Genomic DNA, 20612 nt, shown 5'->3' on the forward strand with positions numbered 1-20612 from the left:
CTTTATTGATCTATCGGCCATTTGGAGTGTGATATTGGTGCATTTAAGCTCTCCCATCCCTAACCTTTTACTCACCGAGTATGGCATAACACTCACACTAGCCCCTAGATCACATAAGGCTTTGTTGATCGTGGTGTCGCCAATGGTACACGGTATTGAGAAGCTTCCCGGATCTTTAAGTTTTGGAGGTGAACTCCTTTGAAGTATTGCACTACTCACCTTAGTGAAGGCGATAGTTTCAAGCTTCCGGATCGACTTCTTCTTCGTAAGGATGTCTTTCATGTATTTTGCATAGGCCGGCACGTGATTAATTAATTCCGTGAAAGAAATCGAGACTTCCAAATTCTTCACAATCTCCATAAATTTTCCAAAGTGGTCATCAAATTTGGGCTTGGCTTGACGACTTGGAAAAGGAAGTCTTATCACAATGGGCTCCTTCTCCTTGGCCTTGTCTTCATTTTTCCTTGAAACTTCTTCTTTTGATGGTTCTCCATCCTTGGAGTTTTGCACAAATTCTTCTTTGTCACTAGCTTCCACAACTTCATCCTCAACTTGCTTCTTCGGTGCTTCATACCTTGTACCACTCCTCAAGTGAATGGCACTAACCGTTTTATGTCTTGGGGGATTACTTTGAGGTGGTAATTGCCCCTTTTGTCTTTGTGAGCTTGAAGATACTAGTTGAGTCAACAGGGTTTCCAATATTTTGGTGTGGGCTAGGATGTTGTTGATGGTGATTTCCTTTGCTTGACTATCCTTTTGCATTTGAGTGAAAAACTCTTGTTGATTCTTTTGCATTTGGAGGACCGCTTTTTGAACATCAAAACCTTGGTCATTTTGTTCATTGTATGAAGTTTGATTTTGGTAACCTTGGTTTTGGTTGTAAAAGGGTCTTTGATTTTGGTTTCTCATGGGAGGTGGGGTGTATGTTGGTTGAGGGTTTGGAACATTTTGGCTTTTGTATGAGAGATTTGGGTGGAATTTGGTGTTCTCATTGTAATAGTTGGAATAAGGGGTACCACTCTTGTATGCTTGAAAAGCATTTACTTTTTCATTTGTTCCCCTACATTCACTTTGGTCATGTCCCAAAGTTCCACAATTCTCACATACCCACTTGGGATTGATGAAGATGCCGTCATGGCATTAACATGATGCATTGGTGATTTTGAGGCTTCTTCAAGCCTAGACATAGCGTTTTCAAACTTCAAATTGATGGTATCAATGTGAGCACTAAGTTGAGCACCCAATTGAGTAATAGAGTCCACTTTATGCTTTCCTCCTCTAGTAGCCTTGCGAGGTCTACTATATTGTGAATTATGGACCGCCATTTCCTTAATTTTGTTCCAAGTTTGATTGTCGTCAACTTCGGTGAACATTCCATTTGTTCCCATGTTGAGAATGTTTCTTGAGTCTTCATAAAGACCGTTCCAAAATTGTTGTATCAAGAACCACTCGCTAAGTCCATGGTGAGGACATGAGCGACAAATTCCCTTGAATCGCTCCCAAGCTTCATACAAAGATTCTTCATCTCTTTGCTTAAAGCCCGTAATTTGAGCTCTTAGCATGTTAGTCTTTTCCGGTGGATAGAACTTTTTGTAGAAAGCTAGAGCCAATTTCTTCCAAGAATCAATTCCGAGAGTAGCCTTATCAAGGCCTTTCAACCATTGTTTTGCGGTGCCAATTAGAGAAAAAGGAAATAAGACCCATCGAATTTGGTCTTGAGTTACACCGGTTTGTGATATCGCATCACAATAGTCACAAAAAGTCTCCATGTGAGAGTGAGGGTCTTCACTAGGCATCCCCCCAAATTGGCATCTTTCGACTAATTGGATAAATGCGGATTTGTCAATAAAATTTTCGGTTAAGTGTTGTGGTGTGGGAGTACCATTGGGTAGGTTCTCCTCGGTTGGTACGGAATGTGATGAAAATTTGGGCATTGTGGGTTGATTTTGTGTTGGATTTTGTGTTGGGTTCTCCTCACCTTCTCTTGCAAAAGGGTTGATGAACTCAATAGTGTTTGGTTGAATATCTACAACCTCACCAATACCTCTCAAAGTTCTCCTAGCAAGTCTTCTATTGGTTGTGAAAGTTCTTTCAATTTCGTGATCAAAGGGTAACAAGTTACCTTGTGATCTTCTAGACATGCAAAATATCAAACAACTCGAAAATAATTAGAACAAACCTTGAGGAGTTTTACTTCCCCAAGGCAAAGAAAGACACAACTAATAACAATATAAGAAAATCTAAATCAAGTTAACACCGTCCCCGGCAACGGCGCCATTTTTGGTCGGACTCTCGAGGAGGTTTAGTTATCGGTACTTGTCGTTAGGAACACCTAGAGCAAAACACAATTTATAAATTCACAAACAACTCTACAATTAGTAAAGATGCAAGTAATGGTCGGATCCCAAGGGACGGGAATTGAGATGAGATTTTCTATTGCAACTAGTGGTGTCTAAGGGTGTCACAATTTGGAGTTTGAAGTAGAAGATCACTAAACTAAATAGCAATAAAAGTAAACAAGCAAGATGAATTGAAAGGGATGTAAACAATTGATAAAAGGCACTAGGGTGTCATGGGGTCATAGGAGATTCATGGGAATTGATCATACAAACATATTCTTAAGTTAAAATCAAGCAATTATTGTTGTGATGGATCGAGTTGGTTTATATCTTACAACCCTAGGAAAGTTTGGGTCCCGGAGCCGAATCGATTAGATTGTACAACACCTACAAGTCGACTTAATCTTCCCTACTCAACTATATGCATGGTCTAATGAGACTCGAGTTGGTTTATGTCTTACAAGTCTCATTGAAAAGATAGGTGATGGGTAAAAAATGCAAGGATTCACAGGCTCGCATTTCATCAAACATAACATGTGCATAAGTTGATATCACAACAAGCAAGCAAATAAACTATGAAAACATATTAATTTAAGCATGAATCATCCCCCATGTTGGTTTCCCCTAATTACCCATTAACCCTAGCTAAGGAAACTACTCACTCATTATCATGTTGAACATGCTAGCAAGGTTGTCAATCATACCAACAAAGTGAAACATGATAAATAAATGAAGATAATTAGCAATAATTAAAAAGGGATTAAGAGAATTATACCTACTAATGATTCCAATAATAAAGCAAAAAATAATAGAAGTACTTGATGATAGATTGGAAGGTTGTCAATCTCCCAATAATAACCCAAATAATCTTCAATTACCCAAAACAAAGGATGAACAAAAGAGAGATTAGGGAAATGAAACTTGTATTAAAACTTGATTAAATGTTGATTACAAAATTAAATAGAGATTTGATTGATATTAACTACACTAGAGATTGCTAAGAAGAACATGCTCTTCTAATTAGTCTAATGGGGTATTGATAGTGGGGATTAGTTACATAGATTAGGGTCTACTAAGGGCTTAAATGACGATTAAGTCATTGAGGAATCGTCGGTCTCTAGGGAGACTCCGGTCTCCTTTTCGCCGGTCTTAGAAAAATATGCACATCCTTCCTTGAAGCTTGTACAAGACGAAATAGCTGTTAGAGAATCTGGGCGTCCAGGGCGGGACGGGCGGATTCTGGTGATTCTGGACAGGCGTCCAGATGGGGAAGACGGGCGGATTGGGCGTATTTTGGACGGGCGTCCACAGGGTGAAGACGCTCGGATTGTGGCTGCTGGACGGGCGTCTTGTGGACAATCCGCTCAGATTGTCTTACAGCTTCTTTCTTTCTTCTTTTCTTACTTTTTCTTCATAAAATCCTTGAGGATCCTCGGGGATGCAAGGATCTTTTCTCATCATTGCCCACCTACTATAATATGTACAAAGGCCTTCTAATCTTGTCTTCTCTTTGATGCTTGGTCATTGAATTCAATCAATTTAGCTCTATTTTGCCATGAAAATGCAAGGTTTGCACTCCTTTCCTACCAAGGACACAAAACCTCAAAGAATATGCAAAACAAAGGACTAAAAACAATAAATGACCCAAATATGCACTAAAAAGCATGGGAACAAGGCTAATTCCGGGACTAAATATGCTCTAATTATGGTCACATTATCTCTTCGTACCACTAGCTCCGCTTGTCACCCTACCACGGCCGAAACCACCTCCACTCTTGGCTCTACTGGTAGAAAACGCACGGTGTTGATTGAAATTCTGCTTCTTGTTTCCTCCAGTCCCTTCACTTGTAGCCTCAACCTTTCTATTTTCTCCCTTGTGTTTCTTCTCCTCCTTCACCATGTCGGCAATTCTCTCAGCATGTCCCGCTCTTTGGTATACTTCATCTACGGTACTTGGCTCTCTAGCTGCCAACCTCATATTGATACGCGTAGCTAAACCCTTCTCAAACCTTAAAGCCAACTGTTGGAGCATGTTTCCTCCACAGTTAGTGCGACTACATACTAAATCTCTTAAGGGATAACAAAGGGATACTTTGTATATAAATCAACTAATTAACGTAAATCAGTAACGGTTGGCTTGCTAGAAGTTTGACGTTACTGTTATATGATGGCGGTAATCAGTTGATCCCTATCGGTCACACCAATAGGATGGTTCTAAGAGATGTGATTATATATTGATATAATTACATTGATGCCTAAATGACTAAATGTTAGTCATGGAAATAATAAGAATGCTTATTTAATACGATTAAATGATTATTAGGAGAAATGAATTAAATGTTAATTCTAAATAAGTATAAATGTTATATTTATAAGTAGTATGTATTTATGAATATATAATATTCATAAATAATATAAGTTTTAATATCTGATATTAAAATTAATTGATTATACGATAATTAATTATATTCTCCTAAAATATTTATATATATATGTTAAATTATAATATTGGACTAGTCTCGGAAAAACGTTTCCCGACTTGACTGAAATAAATCGAACCACATGGTTCATGTATGTGGTTATTTTTCGGTTTTGTGAAACATTTTTTCACACTTATCCATTCATTATTATTTAAAATTAAAATATATTAATATATATTATGGATAACCATAACATGGACCAACATATAAAAAGACAAAAAATCGGTTTTTTGATATGTGTTTGCCGTGAGAATTGAGAGAAGAGCAAGAAAATGTTCTTGTTCATTTTCTCTTAAGTTACATATTATTTCCATATTAATATATATTAATTGTAATATATTATATACAATCGATCTAGCAACGATTAAGGCATATCGAAGATCATCTTGGGTGCAATCGGTTGGAGGATTTCTACATTGAAATCTGATTGAATTAGGTTGTTCTTAGGCCTTTATAACGAAGATATAAAGGTTATTTCTATACTTTTTATGTCGATTTAATTACGTATATTGCATTTATATTAAAGTATATTTTGATATAATCCTAAAGATGACATTAATATGATTAATGTAATAGCGAAATATATGATGTTTCCTATAAGTGGTATCAGAGCATGGTCTCAAAATTATTTTAATATGAATGTTGTTTATATCCGGTTTTATACATGATATTAAATCGAGTTTTGACATTGATTAAATCAAATTATTTATGTCTTGGCCATTTTCTTATAATTGTTGGTTTAAATGTTGTATTAACATGATTAAAGAGTTTAATTGTTGAAATAATATAGATCAGAATTAACATGTATTAAATAGGTCTTTTTGTGATAAATATCCTCTCGGCAAATCTTGTTCATTACATTTCTTATATGATAATTAATGCATTAATAAAACTTGTATGATTTAATTTATTATATGATACTAAATATATATGAAAAGGAAAAAAATTCTGCCGTTTTTTGTTCTTTTCACGGCAGCAGCAAATTTTTTTTCTTCCTGCCAAGTCTTTTTTCACGGCAAGTTTTTATTATTTTGCCCGAATTCTATTATCATTGTTCAACTAAAAATTTGCCATTTCATTTATATCGTAAGATGTTTACGATATTTATATGGATGATACCTTATTATTTTAAAATGTTTAGAATAATGGTGAATTAATTCATTGTATATGATATTTTTGGATTAATTATGGATTATAAAACATGTATGATTAGATTTGTGAGAATTTACGGAAATTTTCACATATTCTAATTTGTGTAACAGGTGATTTGGATAAATTTATTGCATTACGAATGTTTTATATTTATATTGTTGATGATTGCATTATTTTTCGATGAATGGTTTAATATTTTCAAGCATTGAAATATTATGTAATCTAGTGTGACCTTATTTTTGATTACTTTTTCGTAATGATGGAAAAGTAATCTGTGATGTAAATAATGAGATCTTGTATCTCCTTTTTTCCAATTTTATATTTCGTTATATTTTGTTTTTTAGAATGTAAATAGGATTTACGGACATGTAATGTAATTTATTTTGAAAGGAGAAATTTGAAGAAATTTAAAGCCGTTCATCCCACTACATTGATGCATCACAAGTATGGAGATTCCACCAAGCTTCTCGGGTCCAATACGATTGGATTCCAAAGTTGTATACTCTAGATAGTTCGGATCTAAGCTTGTTCTTCATTACTACGGTATTATTATTAATCTTTCCTCAATTATCATTTAATTCATTATTTATCTTTATTATTTTTCATCATGTTCTTAATTATGATTTATTATATCGTTATTATTGTTATTGTTATTAGTATGAGTAGCAAAACTTACCATCTAGGGTGAAGGGGAATCTAGGTTGTTAGAAGGGGATTAATATTGATGAATTGATAGTTAAAATTGCTTATTGGTTGTTGTTCATGTTATTGTTCTTCATCTAGTAGATTAATTACTAGCCAGGATTAATTAACTAGTATAGCGAATTGAGACTTTCACCGACTGGGTTAGAATCAATATAGGCTACGATAACTGAATAGAGATAATTTAATGATAGCGATTGCATGTTAAATTAGATCTAAAGTGAATATTAAATCAGCCGATCATATAACCTTAAACAACATAATTAGCTCTATCAATGAATTAAATCCTACCGCATATGACTACACTACTACAAATCCAGGCAACTACAACGCCCCTTTAACAACGATTATTCACGAAAATCACAATAGACGTTGTAGAATGTATGGCGCGAATTTTACTAAAATCAATTACAACGGGTATGGTTATAAAAACCGTTGTTATTAGTTTTAACAACGGGTCACACATGCACAACCGTTGTTAATAATTTGGCGCAAAATTGGCGCAAAGTTAGTGAAAAGTAATCACAACGGTTATTTTTGAAACCCGTTGTTAAAACTTATTTAACAACGGGTGTTTTTTACAACCGTTGTTAAAACATATTTCACAACGGTTGTTGTTTAATAACCGTTGTCAATACCTTCCATACTATAAACCACACAAAACAAGTCTTCTCAGCCCACAAAACACAACCCTTAATACACAAACACAAACACAGCAGACAAACAAACACAAAACACATACACACTCTCTTTCTCTATTTCTCTATTTCTCTCTTTCTCATCGTCGCTTTATCTTCTCGCCGTCACTGTGATTTCATCGTCTATTACGTTCTGTATTTATCAGGTAAATCTCGCCGTCACTGTTAGTTTCATCGTCATTATTTTCTTTTTCTATTTATTTCTTTTGCATGTATGTGTTTTTATCGACCATTATGTTATTTGTTTAAGTATTGTTCGCATAATTAGTTACTAAAACAATGAAGAAGCAAGATGAAGAAGTAAGATAAAAATAATTAATATATATATATATATATATATATATATATATATATATAAATACATAAATTAAAAAAAAAAAATTACATATGTAAAAATGCAATTCTTATATTTTCATGGAGGATCTTATTGTGCTCTATCGTATCCGTCCTCTCCTCCTTGGCTATTTGGAGGTTCCGTTCAGCAGTTGCTATATCGTCATATAGCCGCAATCGCCGCCGCTCTCCGTCAGGCCATTTTCTTTGGCGTGCTTCGGTGCGGATCGAGCTTCCGCAAGGTAGCTCTGAAACTTTCCTCAATATGGAGGAACCGGCGGATGAAGTTGTTGTTGTTCTCGATCATGGTAAGAGTCTTTAGGATGAAATCATTCATTTTGTTAGAGTTTTTTGAGTTTGATTTGAAAGATTAAGTAGAGTTTGTTTTAACAGTTAGAGTTTGGAGATGAATATATGAGATAATGGAAATGTTAGTTGAGATATGCAATGTATTTATACTAAGCAATGTGTGGGTTGAGTTAATTGCTTTTTAATTAATATATAATGTTAGGAAGTTGTGCCATAATAATCATCATCATATCTCTCAATAATGCTGCTTCAAATCCTATTACTAACCCTTCTCATTCCATATTATCCGTTCATATGTACAGTGATGTCAGTAATAATGCATGCATCGGAATTCTAACAGGCCGTAATTATGCATGCATCTAGTAATATTTAATTTAATTTTTTTTTATTTTTTAAGAACAAACAACAACGGTTATTGCGAAACAACCCGTTGTCTTTAGTTATAACAACGGTTTTGTATATTACAACCCGTTGTTATAACTTTCCCCCCAAAATTGAGTCACACTTTCCACAACTGGTTTTTATACATAAAACCGTTGTTAATAGTTTTAACAACGGTTTTGTTAAGTAAACCAACCGTTGTTAAAACCTTCTACAACGGACGCTTTAACAACGTCCGCTTTTTTATATAACAACGGTTTTTGACCGTTGTTATAGCCTGTATCTGTAGTAGTGCTACCTACTGAACCCGACTCCCTAGACTTCTTAATATTATTATTATTCATCTTTTATTACACTTGCAATTAGTTTATAGAAATCAACTCAAAAACCCCCAAAAATTGGTTAATTTAAGACAAGCTAAATATAAACAAACTAGATAAATTAACTAGCCTCCCTGTGGATTCGACCCTGACTTGCCGCTAGCTATCTTGTTAGTAGTAGTTTAGGATTTATTTTGACTAAGGCAAACGACTGAAAATAACCTTATCAAATTTGGCGCAGTTGCCGGGGAGGCAACAATTTTCTGTTTGTTTTTAATTTAGTTTGTCTTTTGTTTCAGGAAACTTCAGTTCCTTGAGACAATTTTATCTTTTCTTGTTGTTTTCGTGTATGACCAGGTCTAACAGGTTAGTGATTATACCTTTTGATCCCGAGCCAGAAAAGACTTTTCGGTACAGACGAAAATTTCAAAGAGAAGTAAGTCAAGTGGAAGACTTGAGTACACTTGGCTACGAGCGGTATACATTCGCAGAAGACTCGTCCTTAGAAGAGGACACTCTTATTTCTGCACCTGTGACTTCTACAACATCAAAGATGCCAACATTGTCAAGTCACTCCGAACCCATGGTTGCTTCTATTCCTAAAGGCTTCAAGCTCTCTACCGCTGATAAGAGAACTTTTGAGATCAAGCCCTCATACATAAGCCTAGTATAGAGGAATTTGTTTGAAGGAAAAGCTGTAGAGGACCCCGCAAAGCACATTGAGAAGTTTGTCACTTATTGTTGCTTTATTTCTTTCACAACTGGGGTGACTCAAGATCAGATGAAACAAACTCTCTTTCCTTTCTCTTTAAGAGACGATGCAACTGAGTGGTTAAGGGACTTGGATACGGAGACCGACGCAGTTAGTGATTGGACTTCTCTAGCTCTTGCATTCTACAAGAGGTATTTTCCACCACAGAAAACCAATGCTCTTAGAAGTCAGATTACAAGTTTTAAACAAGGTCCTACTGAGGATTTTAATGAAGCTTGGATACGGTTCAAACGTCTAGTGTGTTGGAGTATGTGTTCTCGACAATAATGCGATCACATGTTTAAATCTCAAATTAAGAATGCAAAAGGGAAAGTAATATTTTATTGTCAACTGATCCACATTAATCGGTAATGATTGGCTGACTAGAGTTTGACATTTCTGTCGTATGACGGTGGTGATCAGTTGATCCCTTAAGGTCATACCTCTAGGGAAACATTCTTAATTGATTAATTAATTAACTGTATGACGATACAAGTTAATTAATTCCTTAAAATTGAACAAGTGATTTTGAGAGTAATAATACATATCTTATTGTAATTTGATTAAATGAGATTCGTACTAAGTAATTAAATTGTTTTATTACTTAAGGTTTGTCTATTGTTTATGAAGCAATTAAAATAAAAAAGGAATTATTTATTATAAATACAAGTAGTTGTGATTTATAATTCTATGACCCATTTTAAGAAATTGTAATTGTGAATTACTAAGTTAATTTTGTATGTGATTTATTTCATTTATATAATGATTTTTAATAAGTTAAAAATGCATTAATTAAATTACATGTCTAGTAACATGACCAATATGTCACACTATACAAATTGACATTTGACAAACTTAAAATGGACCCATTTTAAATGGGTGAGCCGTGTATATGGGGTTATAAGGTTTAATTGTGCTTTGTTATTTTATTTAAGTGGAAGGCATAATCATAACCAACTAATGATAGGTTTGCATGCCTAAAACTCTTGAGAAGAGAAACAAGAAAAGGCATTGGGCACTCTTCCCCCTTCAAGCTACCCAGCCACCCTATGACAAAAGAGAGAGTTTTCTCTTGTTATTATATACAATTTATTCTTATAAGTTTATCACTTGGTGAAGAACTTATCTCTCTAGTTTTTGTTTTGAACTCACTAGAAAATTCTCACATAATCTCTAATATTATTTCTAAATTACTAGAAGTAGTAATGTCATAATATTAGTATTTTTAAGAACACAAATATGAATTTCTAGTAAGTAAAATAATATTTGTATTAAGAGTGTTTCCTTGGTACAAATCCTTAAGGAGTAGATCCCATTTTGGATCGGTTTTTGGGGCATTTAGATTTTTCTTTAAGAAGACTAATTTGGTAGGAGACCAAATTAGTATAAACCACTCGGCCCTCATTGTAAGAATAATCGATTTTTTTTTCTTACTTTGTATTTTTGTTATGCATGCATAAGTTCCTTTTAGTTCATGATTTAACTAATAATCACTTAGTTATTAGAGGTGTCTAATAAGAGATTAATGAATCTTTTAATTGGTATCAGAGCAAGAGTTGTTGCATGTATAATCGGTTCTGTTTTTTCGAGTTAATATGTTAACATATAAAACTAAAAATTTTTGATTTATGAAGATAAATGCCACGAAAATTTTGCATGTGAAACATTCTGGTCCTAAATGGATTTTAGGTCATTTTGATGATTTATGGTAATTTATTGCTCTTTAAAATGATTATTACTTCCTCCCAATGTCTATGTTTACCCCATTGTCCTAATATTTGTGAGGTGTATTTTAATGAAATGGGGCAAACATAGACATTAGGAGGAAGTAGTATTTTTATTACATTTTATTGTATAAAATGACACTTAAAATGCTAAAATTAGTTAGACTATGATTCTGACCTTGAATTTTTTACACGGCCTCACATGCATATTTTACACATTGTATGTAATATTTCGTATAAAATGGTTTTATATAGCATGATTTATGATTTTTACATGATGAAAATCGATTAAATAGAGGTATTTTGGTTAAAAATGGTTAGACTTCGTTAATGACCATGAAATTTTAGTATGTTGTCACATGCAATATTTACACACTGTATGTAAATTTTGAATAAATCACCTGGTCTATATTATCCTTTCAATATGTCTCGAGTAAATCACCATTAAGTTGATATGTGATAAGTTTTTCCTTCTTTACCATCATTATTTGTGGCTCAAAAGCTATATTTGGAGAAAAAGGGCATTTTTCCTAAAGATAGAGCGGGAGTAAATTTAGCCACAAACTCTTCACATTGAGGAGACCAAAAGAAGATGTTCTTGAGGAAACTACGTGAGGAGACCAAAAGAAGATGTTCTTGAGGAAACTACGTGAGGAGACCAAAAGAAGACGTTCTTTAAGGAACTACGTCAGGAAACCAAAAGAAGATGTTCTTGCAATGTAAAATTTTGATCTATGAAGGGATATAACCAGAGATTTTAAAATTCGATATTTTACTTAAGAGCCTTATGAAACCAAAATGGTGTCTATGCAAGTAATTGGAGTTATTTGGGATTGTTGAGACAAATCCAAATAAATAGAAATTTATAATTAAGAGTTGCATAGAGAGGCATGTCGATGTCTACGAAAGGTATGTTAATTGTTAACTATGCTAAAGATTCAAATATATTGCTCTACCTCATTATGAATGTTGAGTTTATCGATCCGGTACTTAAGAGGGGGAAGGGGTGAATTAAGTACTCTTTTTAAAATTCAAACTAAATTAAAGCGCTACGCCGTTCACGAATTTCCTTCTAAAACAATACACAGGCAAATTGAACAGTCTCGGCGACTGTTCAAACAATCAAAGTTGTACTGTATTGTTCGTTTAAGTGAATACGTGAATCAAAAAGGAAAACTAATAAAAACAAAGGCAAACGAAACAAAATAAAGCAAGAGACACACGATTTTTAACGTGGTTCGACCTACTCTCTAAAGGTCTACGTCCACCCTCTCTCTTATTATTATTTCCTTTATAACCAAACTCGATTACAAAGAAAACCCCCACGATCAACCCCGATCGTGCGACTCGAGTACAACCCCGTACCCCAAAAAACACTCACTCACAAAGAAAAAATTACAACACAAATTGTCTCCTTATATGGTTCAACGATTGGAATGATGGAGACAAAATATTCTTATGAGTATAAGAACTTGTGTACTCAAGAACGATCTTATAAAACACGGCTTTAAAAACTATTTTGCAAATTCAAAAACAAAAGACGTTTTAATCAGATTTGCAAAATTTACTTTCAAGAACAAGTGCGACAAAGTGGATCTTAGCTGTAACCTTTTTGGACTCTTAGGCTCTTCGTAAGTTTTTCGTTGAAAAAAATCTTAAGGTCAACTCTTTCTTTTATATATGAGGTTTCATGAGAAAAACCCCTTTTACACGTTAAGCATCAGCAAGATTTCCTTGATAAAATAATTTCCAAAACATTTGACCAAATCATATCTTTTTGTTAGGCAACAAACGCCACTTAACAAAAAACTTTATACGTTATCTTTTTGTTTAACGAAACAAATTTTTCAACAGAATATTTTTGGTCAAAACTATATGGAAAAAATATATTTAAAAATCCTTTTTCGAAAAAAGATAAGCCGAGATTTATTGGACCGAACAAAAGAGTAAACACACATTTTATACTCTTACATATTTCTAGACCCAATCCAAGACATGATCCAAGTATCGTCCATCTTTTCTTCCGAGCAAATACAATCTACTTGTGGACCTGTCATACACACGTCTAGCACACACCATTAAGTTAGAGGGATAAAAGTGAAGGACTTGTCATCGTCAACAAACTAGATGCAACAATGAAAATGAATAAGTTAGATATCAAAACCTCTTTCTAAATGGGTATTTTGAAAGGAATATGTGAATGACATATATGGTTTTATCTAAATACTTAGTAAAGCAATGATCATTTCAATTCATGAAATGTTTTGAATGAGTTGTCAAAAACAAAACAAGTGGAATTGAGTGGGAGTTGGTGACAGTCATGCTTAGACATAAAGTTTAGTGGGAGCAATCATCCTTCATGAATTGCATAACATATTACTCATTGGGAATGACGAGCATATACTGTCTTTTATAAAGAAGTATTTAGGTTTTCAATTCTGGATGATATTGGACATCATGTGAATCTGTTAAAACATGGGATGTTGGATTAGCACTTAGATAGGTATCTTATGTTGATAATGATCCTTCATTTTAAGGAAATCAATCAGTTAAGTAGGTTATTCATGTCGATGAATATAGAATTACCATGATAGAGTCATGGTTAATTACTGAACCAAAGAACTGTTGTCTGAATAAATTCGATAACCAATGTTTCCGCCATTGATATAATCTTGAAATGCCATTATACACATGTTCTAGATGAATCATATGCTTGGAGCATGATAAGTCGATAACAAGTTAACCCATATAAGAGTCATTGGTATGCCTCAAGGAACCGTCATGAATTCTCAAGAAGAACTAGTGGTCTGTTCTGAAGTTTGGAAGGATACTTAGTTGTGTGTTAAGAGTTTACACAAACTCACGTTTTCGAACTCATTAGGATTTATGAGAATCCTAGGCTGATTTTATTGAACTAAGAAGTAAATGACTAGAAAGAGTGTTTTATTGTCATTCATTGCAAGATTCTACGATATGAACCTAAGTACGTTGTGATTAGGTGGTGTACTTTAAAACTACAAGTAGTGTTGTCCACCGAAACCCACATCACAAGTTATGTTGTGTTGTGATCTAGTAAAGTAGTTTTGAGTAAGTTTTCTTGTTCGGAAAGTTATACTGAGTCAGTGTTTATGGGAATTGTAGGTGGTTGTGATGTCTATCGATGTGTTTGTTGTGCCTCGGGTGGTGATTCGGGCATGGTACTTCGTGTTATGATGCGGGTATTTTCGCGCTGCGGTGCGGCTGTTAATGGCGGTGTTGCGATGCCGTCATTGGTTGTGGTAGAGTAGGCGGGATGATTACGATTTGAGTTTCGAAAGTACATACTAGTTATACATAGATTGTTGTTTTGTTTACTGCTGTTTCCCGTGAGTTTCAATTTGGACAGATAGACGGTTGTTTTGTTTATTGATGTTTCTTACCGGTTTCAGTTTGGGAGTAAGGCTAGAGTATGATATGGAAGAGAGTTGTGTATGCTTTCGTTGTTGTCATGGTATAGTGATATCCTGTTGATGAGACACAGTTGTGAGAGGCTGTTGGAGTACTTGTGATGTTCTTTTAGAGGAGGCGTTGGTTGACTTAGTAATGGCAAGTGATTCGTGGAACATGTGTTGTACAGATCTGAAAGCTGCATATGGTCCATAATCTTTTGTTGAGACAATGAGTATAATGTGTTGGACATTAGTATCATGGTAAGTTGTGGATGAGTTTGTGGTAATAAAAGGGAGAACTTGAGGACCTAGTGTGAGTGTGTGTAATAATTGTGGACCGTGAGCTTTGAGTATGGAGATAGGTGCATGCATAGAGGACTATGTCATTTTGGCCGTAATAGGGAACAGTTGAAGTTTTGGTTAAGCTAAAGATTTTGTGGTATAGGTTAGGTGGTGTGCCGAGTGAATTGAGGTATGAGAACTGTTAAGTAAGGGAGCCTTAGGTATAGGAATGGTGCGTGTTTAGATTATAGGCGGCTATCTTTGACATACGGTGGTGATGAGGATAATGAGAAGATATAGCTAAGGATTTAGTATTAGTGAGTTACGAGGACATAACATTTATCTTAAGAGGAGTAGGATGCTATAAAAGAGAGTTTGATGGTTGTGCATGTTGTAGTATAATTGGAAGTAGAGCGTTGATGTAGCATAAAGGATGGATTTGTATTGTGGTTGAGATTGTTAAAAAGGTCATGGCCGTGCTTGTAGTAGTGTGATGTTTAGGAGCGTGAGAATACTTCGATAGTGTTGACAGTTGGATGATGATGTTTATGAGTTCAATAGTTTTGGCAGTTGGATGATGATGTTTATGAGTGTGAGTAAACTTCGAGGATGAAGTTCCTTTTAAGGGTGGTAGAATATAACATTCCGTTTGATCTTTATGAGTGTCTTGATATTGGATTTTTCTAGTGGATAATATGTTAGTGAAACGGAGCTAACAGCGTTTGTGGATGGTAGTTGGTAGTGTATGGAGTTAGTGTCGAGAGAGGCTATGATGTAGTTGATACGATTTCGTGAGCCATGTTGTGGAGGTAGGAATAGTTGGTGGAGTTGGTGTTAGGAGTTCATGTGTTATAGGTTGGGGTTTTGTTTTGAGTTCGTAGTTGCGTTGTTGTGTCTTAATCGAGTTAGTATGTTTGTTTTTATATATGGGTTGAACTTCGGGGACGAAGTTCCTTTGAAGGAGGGAAGACTATAATAATACGGTTTTTTATGTCTAAGGGTACTCTATAGAGTGGTACTTACTCTGTCGAGTGAGTATGTTTTTATACGAAACAGTAGTCTGCCTGATGGGTACTCGATCGAGTACGTGTGGCACTCGATCGAGTATGTCATTTACTCGATCAAGTAAGTGTGTTTTACGGGTGATTTTGACGGGTTTTGTTAATAAAGCGGGATTAGTATATAAAGTCTCTGCCATCTTTCTTAATCTATTTTATCATTCTAAAAACCCCTTTTGAGAAGAAAAGAAGTTACGTAAGTATGTTCCTCGCATTGTTAACAAATCCCTAAGGCTAGGAGTGTCGGATCATCTTGTCCTTTACGCCGTTGTGATCCTTGTGTCGAGGGTAAGCTTTTTATATAATTTTTATATTGTTTTGTTAAAGTTGGTTGAAACCCTAATTGGGGAATTTGGGGGTTTTGGGGAGTATTGTTGATGTTAGATTGTGATTGTATGATTGTATGTTTGATAGGAAGTAATTTCAGTGAAGGGCGATGTTGATTAGCTAATTGTGACGATCTTGTTGATTGTTGTTCCAGGTAGGGTTTTCCCTACTCAGTATTTATTACATAAGTGTGGTTGGTGATTACTGTTGTTGTATATTGTATTGGCATTGGATTCTGATTTGGTGGTTGTTGATAGTGTAGTACAATTGTTGTTGTATAGCTGTCTGCGATCTTCGGGGCGCGTCCCTGGCTGAGTGGAGTCACTTGCGGGAGTGACTTCACGCCCTTGGTTCGCCCTCTGTGGAACCCGCCACAGGTGGGGATGTGCACATTAAGGAAACTTGGGTTTATCGCTCGATGGAGATGAGCGGGGATTTGGTGGGTACGGCTGCGGTCCCCCACTGGCGACGTGGAGTACTTGTTGCGATGGGTACTCTGACAGGGCTACACACTTTAGTGTGTAGTCAGTTGTGTGGAGATTGGAGATGGAGTGTGGAGATTGGTTTGAGCTGTTTGTGTTCTTGTTTCATTGTGGCTATTGTTTTTGTGTAATCAGTACTGACCCCGTTTAAATGTTTTAAAAAATATGGTGATCCATTCGGGGGTGGTGAGCAGTTATTGAGCAGGTATGAGACGATGCGCATGGGATAGCTGGGATGAGGCATCACGTTGCAGTGTTAGAAGTCTTTCGCTGTGTCGAACATTTTGTAGTTGTTTAGTAGTTGTCAGTTTTGAGAACCTTGTATTTCCTTTTAACAGTTTTTGGAGTTTGGCTTGTATCACTTAAACTTTATTATCATTTAAATACGTTTCGTTATTGTCTATTTGAGTATCATTGCCTCGAGTAACCGAGATGGTGACGTTCTCATACCTTAAGTGGTCGTGGTAAGGCACTTGGAGTATGGGGGTGTCACACTATGGCTCGAGGCCATGCAATCCGAAATAGATTCCATGTACGAAAACCAGGTATTGGACCTGGTTCAGTTACCTAAAGATGTTTGACCTCTTCAGTGTGAGTGGATATTTAAGATTAAAATCGGCATGGATGGACATAAAGATATCTACAAAGCTAGATTGGCGGCAAAAGGTTTCACCCAGGTTCATGGTTTACACTATGATGAAACTTTTGGACCAGTTGCTATGCTTAGATCTGTTCGGATAATGTTAGCGATTGCGGCAATTTATGATTATGAGATATGACAAATGGATGTCAAAACTGCTTTCTTGAATGGGTTTCTGGAAGAGGAAGTGTTCATGACACAACCTGAAGGTTTTGTGGATCCTAAAAATCCTAATAAAGTATGCAAACTTAAGAGATCCATTTATGGTCTTAAGCAAGCGTCAAGGAGTTGGAATCATCGTTTTGATCATGTTATTAAACAGAATGGTTTTTCTCGAAGTGTTGAGGAACCATGTTTATAAATGAAGTTTAGTGGGAGTAAAGTTGTTTTGTTACTTCTTTATGTGGACGACATATTACTCATTGGGAATGATGTAGATATGCTTGCTTCTGTCAAGAAGTGGTTAGGAAATCACTTCCAAATGAATGATTTGGGAGAAGCTCAGCGCATCTTGGGTATCCGGATCTATAAGGATAGATCCAAAAGGATATTAGCTTTGAGAAAGAAGCCTATATCGATAAGATTCTTGACCGATTCAATATGAAAAACTCCAAGAGAAGTTTTCTACCTATAGGCAATGGGATTACTTTGAGTAAGTCACAGTGTCCAACTGAGCCTAAGGATATTGAACGCATGAAATCGATTCCCTATGCTCCCGCTGTTGGATTGATCATGTATGTTATGATGTGTTCTCGTCCTGACGTCTCGTATGCTTTGAGTATGACGAGTCGTTATCAGAAAACTCCAGGTGAGAGTCACTTGATTGCCATCAAGAATATTCTAAAGTACTTGAGAAGGACTAAGGATTCATTCTTAGTGTTTGGAGGAGAATCTGAATTAAGTATAAGAGGTTATACGGATGCCAGTTTCCAAACCGATAGAGATGATTTGAAATCCCAGGCTGGTTTTGTCTTTTTGTTGAACGGAGGGGCGGTTTGATGGAGAAGTTTTCAGGAGTCTGTGACTGCTGATTCTACAATGGAAGCTGAGTACATTGCCGCCTCTGAAGCTGCAAAGGAAGCTGTTTGGATTAGGCAATTTTTAGAAGGACTGAAAGTAGTTCCGACCGCCAAGGATCCTATCACTTTATATTGTGATAACAGCGGGGCAATTTTTCAAGCAGAAGAGCCCAAATCTAGTAACAAGTCTAGACACGTACTTAGGAAATTTCATGTAATTAGAGATTTAATTGAAAGGAAAGAAATTACAGTCTGTAAGGTTGGGACAACTGACAACATCACTGATCCTTTAACCAAGCCATTGTCTCAAGCTAAACATGATAGTCATGTAGTTTCGATGGGATTGAGACGAATGCCAGAATTGTTGTGAATTGTATGATATGTAATAACAAAGATATGTACTTATTATTTCATATATGATAATTACATTTATCGTTGTATTCAGTTTTATATCTGAATTTAAATACTTTGTTTTATCCAAATAGGTTGTAGTGACAACGTCGAACCCTATTAAACTGAACTGGATAAACATCGTATTTTTGTCCCTAGTTACTTAATGAGGTGACGTCTCGAAGTGACTAGATTGTAAGGCGATATATGACAAGTTCGACTGTCATATGGTCATAGTGATGGCTGGTTGATTACATAGGCAGATTGTGAGACAATTTGTTGGGCAGTGACTGTTTATAGAGTCCTTTTGTTGCTGGGTCGTGGCGAGGATTTCTATTTATTCCTACGAATCAATTATTTAAACTGGTGACTATTTGTCTGAGTTGGTGCAGTTCTCAAGTGGTTTAGGTTTTTGTTCTAGGTCGCGCCGTAAAAGGAGCCCAATGGGCATTTACTGGGTCATTGTGATCTGTATCGAACAAAGAAAATAGGTCAACAAGATTATCCATTTAAGTCATATTTTACCTCAAGGCCACTCGAAGAGAGGTGACTGGAAATGCGTGGCCACGCTCGAATGAGATATATAGTAGATTATCCGGTCAGACAGTCATTCTCCTGATCGAGGAAACCACTTTATGATATGATCACGTGCAAGAACAACCTGAAAGATATCTTGCATTGAGTGGGAGATATTATTGGACAAGAGAATTGGTAACGCACACTTGTGTCGGACAAGTGGGAGATTGTTGGAGTAGTCCCCTCCACAATAAGTGCGTTTACATATTAAATCTCGTTAAAGGAATATCAGGGATTTATTTATTTATTTGTCAGCTGGTCATCGTTAATCGGTAATGATTGGCTGACTAGAGTTTGACATTACCGTCATGTGACAGCGGTGATCAGCTGATCCCTTTAGGTCACACCTATAGGATGATGCCCAAAAGGAATGAATTAATTGTTTGTATGAGATACGAGATAATTAATTCCTTGTATTATTTGACTTTTAATTTGTCGCGTAAATGTATTATTTGATGACGGGTTACGAACCCATGCCAAGGAGATTTATTATTTAATTATATGATATTTAATTAATAAATAAATAAATTAGAATTTATTAATTAATTGTTAATTAATTAATTTTATACGATATGTGTATATGTTTTGAGGTGGAATTAATTAGCTATTTAAATTTTACAAAAGGTTGTAAAATTAGCTAAATGGGATAATATTGACACATTGTATGTTGATAAAATGGTCTTATGATTACTTAATAGTTAAGTAGTCATTGGTAGTTAATTTGTATTATTTAAGTGTTAAATAATTGAACTAATATTTAATTATGTAAAATAATTAAATATAAGACTTATAAGCATTTGTGGGGCAAATATCGGAAACCAAAATGGACCCAATTAAGTCCACAATCACCAGTTTTTTAAGGGGATAACAAGTGTCCATTAAGTGGATTTTTCCACTCCTTTTTGTCTCCCATTTTTTGCCTAGAAATTGTGAGCCATGTCGGAAGATGGTTTCACCTTCTTGTTTTGCCTCTTGTGACTCCCGTCGCAAGGGGGATGTGCACATTATTGAGCTTGGGTTCACTCATTACGATGAGCGGGATTTGATGACCACACTGCGGTTTAGCATCAGTGGGGGTGAGTTACCTGTTGCGATGGAAACCCGGCTACTCGTTACGATGAAAGCCATTTGTGACTATGGAGTTTGAAGGATGATTGGAGTATTGATTGTATATCTTAAGTTGCTTATTCTTGTGTGTGGTTGTGGTTAATTGTTTAGTTA

At 35.5% G+C, this 20612-nt stretch overlaps 1 long non-coding RNA gene and 1 other non-coding gene across 2 annotated transcripts; both read left to right on the top strand.

The window, feature by feature from the left end:
• The first annotated feature begins 1455 nt into the window (after nt 1-1455).
• On the top strand, nt 1456-1562 carry LOC141624043 (small nucleolar RNA R71). Its single transcript, XR_012533854.1, has one exon. It is a non-coding gene; the product is annotated as a small nucleolar RNA R71 (small nucleolar RNA).
• A 3494-nt stretch (nt 1563-5056) lies between these two features.
• Nucleotides 5057-10020, top strand: LOC141621628 (uncharacterized). Its single transcript, XR_012532514.1, has 3 exons — nt 5057-5289; nt 6362-6514; nt 9072-10020. It is a non-coding gene; the product is annotated as an uncharacterized LOC141621628 (long non-coding RNA).
• Nucleotides 10021-20612: the final 10592 nt, after the last annotated feature.

This window comes from Silene latifolia, chromosome X (assembly GCF_048544455.1).
Source record: "Silene latifolia isolate original U9 population chromosome X, ASM4854445v1, whole genome shotgun sequence".
Lineage (NCBI taxonomy): Eukaryota > Viridiplantae > Streptophyta > Magnoliopsida > Caryophyllales > Caryophyllaceae > Silene > Silene latifolia.